The following is a 7265-nucleotide window of genomic DNA, read 5'->3' as shown; positions in this document are numbered from 1 at the left end:
CACTGAGTTCAACAGCTCTCAGCAAATCATCTTGCTGTTTAACTTCTGGAAAGCACACCAGGACAATGAAGGATTTTCAACATCTCTTTAACATTTCAACCATTTCTCCTAATGCATGCCAGCTGCCTTTTAAGAAATGCAGGGGAAAGAACTCTATTATACACAAAAAAAAATTTTAAGAAGAAAAACATAGTAAATGGCAGGAGGAGATACAAATTGCTGAAGACTCCTTGTAAAGTTTTAATCAGACCCAATTTTGTTGAGAAGAGAATAATGAGCTTCTATTTTTGGAGGTTGTGATCATCACAAATTCAGACAACACTGATTTACTGCAAGTCCTCTGATGGTGGGATGGAAGGACATCCAGTTCCAATTTCAATGAAAAAAGGGCTAGTGCTTGGCTAAGACACCAAGTCTTTGCATTCAAGAGCTCATGATTGTCCAGGGGCTCAGATACAGATTAGGGTTTATTTCCCCCGTATTTTGTGGTGTTTAAAAAAACCTGCTCATCAATGCAATGGGAAAGAATCTCAGCAGACATGCTGACCACATCTTTGTTCAGTCCATAGGGCTACTGAAGCAAAGAAAGATTTTCCCAAGTTCAATAAACAGAATGGACCCACAAGATGGCAAGGAGCCTTTTTCACTTTTAATAGTTAAAACAAGAGAGTAGATGAGCAAATTATAAAACATAATTTAAAAAATCAAATTCTACCACCCTACTCAGTAGGATAGTTTCATCCATACAGGCATAAACATTCAATTAGTACGAGGAGGATGGTTATTTTCTATAGAATTGACATGACTTGATCATAAGATTGGGTGTGGGGGCAGAGGAGGATTGAAGTCGCAGATTTCCAGGAATCTGACTAAGTCAATGCCTTATGAGTTCCACCAGCCCAAGGAAGAAGGCAGGGTCTCATTTTCATAGCCTCCTTCTCAGCCAAGCCCAGTCACATGACCTGTGTTCCACCAATCGGGTGAACCAGTACCAAGATATGAAGTCAAAGCAGCTCTACCTAATACATAAAAACAAATACAGGGAGGCTGCCAAAAAAAGGAGACAAAGACACATGGTCCAAATGAAAGAACAGATCAAAACTCCATAAAAAGAGCTAAACAAAATGGAGATCTATCAGATGCAGAGTTCAAACCACTGGTTATAAGGATGCTCAAGGAACTTAGTGAGGACCTCAACAGCACAAAAAGACCCAGTTAGAAACGAAGGACACATTACTTGAAATAAAGAACAATTTACAGAGAAACAACAGTAGAGTAGACAAAGCTGAGAATTATATCAATGATTTGGAACATAAGGAAACAAAAAAACAATGAATCAGAACAATAAGAAAAAAAATCCAAAAATCTTAGGTTAGTATAAGCAGCCTCTATGACAACTTTAAGAGGTCCAACATTTGCACCATAGAGGTGCCAGAAAGAGATGAGAAGGAGCAAGAAATTGGAAATCTACTTGAAAAAATAATGAAAGAAAACTTCCCTAATTTGGTGAGGGAAATAGACATGCAAATCCAGGAAGCACAGATGGATACAAAGAGGTCCATTCCGAGACATGTCATAATTAAAATGCCAAAGATTAAAGATAAAGAGAGAATCTTAAAAGCATCAAGAGAAAAGAAGTTAGTTACCTACAGGGAAGGTCCCATAAGGCTGTCAGCTAATGTCTCTGAAGAAACTTTGCAGGCTAGAGGGAATTGGCAAGAAATATTCAAAGTCATGGAAAGCAGGGACCGGCAACCAAGATTACTCTACCCAGCAAAGATATCATTTAGAATTGAAGGGCAGATAAAGAGTTTCCCATACAAGAAAAACTAAAGGAGTTCATCATCACCAAGCCATTATTGTATGAAATGTTAAATGGCTAGATTTAAGAAAAAGAAGATCAAAACTATGAGCAATAAAATGGCAAAAAAATACAAATGATCAACAATTGACTTGAAGAAAACCAACTAAGCAAACAAGAAAAACAGAGACAGAATCGTGGATACGGAGAGCATTTTGATGGCTGCCCGATGGGAGGGGGATTAGGGCATGGGTGAGGAGGGGAGGGGATTAAGAAGTACCGACAGGTAGTTACAGAATAGCCGTGGGGATGTAACTGTACAGAAAAAGGAGCAGACAAAGAACTTATACACGTGACCCATGGACATGAACAATAGTTAGAGGATTGCCTGAGGGAGTAGGGGGTGCTGGATGGAGGGGGAAAAGGGAAAAATCAGGACAATTGTAATAGCATAATCAATTATGTGTGTGTGTGTGTGTGTGTGTGTGTGTGTGTGTGTGTGTACACACAAAGGTTTACTCAAAAGTGAGTGAGGGGAGGAGGTCACAGGCACAGGGGGGTTATTTTTCCGGAGAGACTTGGGAGTGAAGTAGTGGGAGGGGCAGTGCCCTGCCCCGGCGCTCGGGCGCGCGTGGCACTGTTCTAAATATACAGCTTCTGTCCGTGCAGGCAAGGGCCAGGCCTGTAGAGAATTTTTAGGAGTTGATTTGAGCCAAACTGAGGACAGTTGTTTCCGGGAAGCAGAATCTCCCTGGACTGAGAAAATGCTCCGGAGGACGGCCGTTTTGCAGCTTCTCTTAAACATCAGGACCAAAGGAGGAGACGGAAGGAGGGTTACGTGAAGCCCGTTGGTGGCAGATGAAGGGGCCCGGAGAGAGCAAAGCAGGGAAACCTCTGGGATTGGATACAAACGGCAAAACGGAGAGACACGTGTTCTTTTGTGTCGGTGGGCACAGGACAGCTCACGGGGACATTTACAGCACAGAGCGATGATACGGGGAACCAGGTAACGGTGAGGGTTCTGGGGTCACCTCTCCGGTGCAGTGGTTGCGCCCCGAGGGGTCTGGGACAGAAGGTGCCTGGGACAGCCCAAGGCTGTGCTATCTCACAGACAGAAAACAACAGACAGGCTCCCTTGAGGTGAAGAGTGACCTTTGTCAGGGAACCTACAGGCCCAGGACGGGACCGCCTGCCTGGAGCCGCTTTTAGTGAGGGGTTCCTATGCCCAGGCCATCCTGTGTGGTCACTTTCGGTCTCTGCGTTTGTAAAGCCACCGTGCAGGCCTCCCCTGGGCTGGTCAGGTTTAATACGGGGCCCCTTTTTCTGTCCACACTCCCAAGCCTGATTCTTTCATTTACCTGGGGGTCTCTATATTATCTGTTTAACACCCCTTTTCTCTTCAAAACTGCTTGAATCGTATAGTAGACGGTGTCCAAGGTGGCTGCTCCCGGAGCCCCACCTGGTGTCCTCCCTCCCTTGGATCTGGACCAGCCATGTGACTTGCTCAGGACAGAATGTGATAGACCAATACTGTGTGACTTCCAAGGCTAAGCCATAAGAATCCCTGCAGCTTCTGCTGCTGCCTCTTGGATTGCTGGCTCTAAGGAAGCTTCCTCTTTGGAGTCCAGCTGTCCCCCTGTGAGAAGCTGAAGCCGCATGGAGAGGCTATGCAGTACAAAGACAAATCAAATTAAAAAGGAGGGACTTTGCATTGTGTGCCCCCCACCCAAAGTCAGATCTCCTTCCAGCACCATGCACTCAACAACCCTCCCCCCAGCCCATAATTAACCCCCACCCACTTCCCCTCTGGTAACCACTATGCTGTTGTCTGTGTCTACGAGTTTTTGTTTCTTGTCTTGTTCATTTGTTTGTTGCTTTTAGTTTAATATCCCACATATGAAAGAAATCATAGGGTACAGATGACTTTAGGAAACGTGGAACTTTAAGTACCTCTCTTTGAAATGTATATAGACCCTTTTGTGCTATATGTCTGTTCTTATGCCAGTTCCAGACTGTTCTGATTACCATGGCCTTGTAATATAGTATGATATCAGGTATTGTGATTCCTCCTATTTTGTTCTTCCTTCTCCAGATTGCTGAGACTATTTGGGGGCGGGGCAGGGGAAAGCAATGGGATGGGGATAGGACAACTGTAATAGAACAACAATTTAAAAAATGAAATAAAAAAGGAAATGTATATAGACCTTTTTGAAAACTAGATAAGTCTCTCGTCAGCTTTAGGATCCAGGAAGGTCTTTCTCAAGGAGTCATTTCTTTGAAATGTAAACAACAAGATAAATAACAGCTCTCTCTCTCTCTCTCTCTCTCTCTCTCTCTCTCTCTCTCTCTCTCTCTCTCTCTCTCACACACACACACACACACACACACACACACGCACGCACGCATGCAGAGTTTCTCTGAGAGGGTAACAGCCTAACTTGAGGAGACTAACGTTGGCCCACATCACAAAACGATCTCCTCTATAAAGATATCAGAAGTTTGTTATTCCTTTGAATGAAGCCAATTACTAACACAGATGGTCACCCCAATTACCCAATTACCAGGTGAAGTTGGAATGAACTATGTGTGACCAATGGTGCCATCAAGGCCTCTCACCTAAGGACTAGCTATTGTTTATCTTGGGAACATGTGTGCAGCAGGCTGCACCCACTTGGCTATAGAAAAGGGTGTGCTTTCTTCCCACTCAGTCTCTCAGCAGATTGCCTCTGCTGGGCACTCTGTTCTGGTTTAGTGTTCATGCAATAACAAACCTGTTTTCTTTCTCTACTAGCTTTGTGGACGGGTTTTCTGAGTTGGGAGATCATATTTCCCAGGAGTAGGTGCTCTGGTTGTCAGCCCAAGCTGAGGTCCCAGGTGACAGATAGCACCAAGTTCCAGCCCTGGGAGCGAGCCATCCTGGACACCTGGCCCGGGAAGCCCTCGGGTGATGACAGTCACGGCTGACACCAGGCAAGCCCACAGGGGACTCCAAGCCAGCGCCTCGTGGCTGAGCCCAGGTAATCCACATAATCATGACAGCTAATGACCTGTTGTTCTAAGCCACTAAGTTTGGGGGTAGTTTGTCATATATAAAGAGATAACAGAAACAAATGACTTTTGTTCTTGCAACTAAGAATACTGACAGGTGCATATAACCTCTTCTCTCCAATATGACCTTGGAATATGGGAGTCCAGACCATCTCCAAAACCCCTTCTTGAAACTGGTGTTATTTTTGCACAAAGTAGTTACTGGTATATTTCCTGTTTAACTTGCTTTCTGGACAGATTGGAGTTTAAGGAAAATAAAAACAACAAATTGGATGCAATTCATGTCCGTCGAACCAAATTGAATTTTTTTTTTTAATCTAACAACTGCTTCTAAAGAGCATTTGCTTCTGTTTACACATGCCGCAGATAATTTCCCTACAGTTGAAAGCCAGTACACACAGAATGATGTTTGGGGAACACCAGAAGGAGCGTCATTATCCCCAAACCGTTTCTAAACGCCGCCCTCGGTTCATTGGGCATTCCGCCCTCATGTCCACTTCAGGTGACAGCGTTATGGGTTCTGTGCCCACTTCCTTCCCCGCGTTAGTGGAGTAATTAAAAGCTCTGTTAGCCGACCACAGGGACCTCTTTCACAAACATCCACAGAAAATCGTCAAGACTAACACCAAGTGATTAGGCACGAAAATGCTGTCTGCAGGGACCCACCACTCCATTTCTCCGGAGCACCAGCCTGCGTGAGCAACAAAGATTGGGTTATGTTTCTGCAGATACACACTGTCTCTTGCGATTTGACTTTCTCATACTCCTGACACGTTACTGCCTCATGGGTTTCAAGAGAAAAGCAATCTGGTTCTGGTCCTCGTGCTTCTTCCAGGATTGGTAAATGCCTTTTAGATGCAATTTAACTTGAACTTGGAACTGTAAGGCTGCTTCCCTTAGCCGACCTTCCTGAGGGGATTAATTGTCGAAGGAGAAGCTGAGGAAACATGGGCTGACAACATCAATTTCCCATTTTCCCCCATCCATTTTAAAAAGCCTCATGTGGCAGGAATCAGCAGACCACCCATGTAGAGAAAAAAATTTTAGAAAACGGATTGTCATAAAAGAGATGCCACAAGTGAAAACCAGATGACAAAGTCTATTCCAGGCAATCGCTTCACGCCTGGGCCTGCCGTGCTGAAATCCCTGTCTTCTTCTCTTTTCCATATATCCAAGGATAAAGCCCTAAAGACAGGGAGTAAGAAGGACTTGAGCAATTTGGAAGAGTACAGTGAGAGGCTGAGGTCGGGGAGAGTTCATTCACAGTCTCAGCACCTTCAACTACGAGAAGACAAAATGTTGGTGTGCATGCGCCGGGGTGCCTGCAAAACCTAACCGTGCACATAAGAATGTTTAGGTTACCCCCCAGAGTGTTGTGGCTGGCTCTTTGTGAAGCGCTCAGTCCATGTCACCTGCCATGACGGTCATGTGCAGGGCGATGTGGGAGCAGCGCGTTGTGTTGGGGACACCATGCTTTAAGAAGAACATGGCCAATGTAGAACTACAAAAGCAGAAGCTGGAAAAGGAGGAGGAAGGAGAAGCAGAAGAAAAGGAAAAAGAAAAAAAGAAGATAGAGGAGGGAGAGGAAGATGACCAAAATGATCAAGGGGCTTGAAATAATATCAAATGAGAATTCTGCAGGAGAAAAGATATCACTCCTGGAGAAAATAAAGCGTAGAAGTTATGAGAACCGAAATGGATTGTGGCTAAAAAAAGCAGACCTTGTTCATTTTACAGTTACATATGTAATGCTTATCTTGTCCCCAGAAAGCTACTAGGCACTGGGAATACAAATGTGACTCCTGCCCTCATAGAACTTACAGTACAGCTAATTTAAAAGGTACTGTGACAGTGGGTGTATGGATGGCTGTGGTGGCACAGAGCAGGGACAGGTAAGGAGCTTTTGATGAGGGGGAGGGAGGAGCGAATTGTCTAGAGAGGCTTCTACCTACCACACAGGAGGACTAGGGTACTGAAGAAGTTACTGAAGCATTGTTAAGTCTCTGACGATCACCTGTCAAACAGGAATAGTAACAGTGCCTACCCACAGGGCCGCTGTGGAGAATAAATATGACAATCCTTTACGAGGACTTCCCTTGGTCTAGTAAGGCACTCAGCCTGGTGGCCTGCGAGGCAAATTGACTTCACCACACGTTTGGTCAGTGATATGAAAAGAAACAAGGTGGCCATATTTGAAAATTGAAAAATTCTACAAGAAATGTGTATTTCCAGACTCTCATAAAAATAGGAAAATCTGGCAACTCTGCTCCCATAGTTCCATATGGCAAGAGTTGGCTGGAACCGAGGACCAGCTGCCCTTCTGGGCACTACCCTTTGGTTGGCCGGGGTCCCAGGAGCTCCCTTTTCTCACAAGGGTTACCTGCCCAGCCCTGCAGGTTTCTGAATTGATCACTCT

The sequence above is a fragment of the Furipterus horrens genome, unplaced genomic scaffold, assembly GCF_987537825.1.
Source record: "Furipterus horrens unplaced genomic scaffold, mFurHor1.1.pri manual_scaffold_7, whole genome shotgun sequence".
NCBI lineage: Eukaryota > Metazoa > Chordata > Mammalia > Chiroptera > Furipteridae > Furipterus > Furipterus horrens.
The sequence above is the reverse complement of the archived record's forward strand: the minus strand, read 5'-3'. Positions refer to the sequence as shown.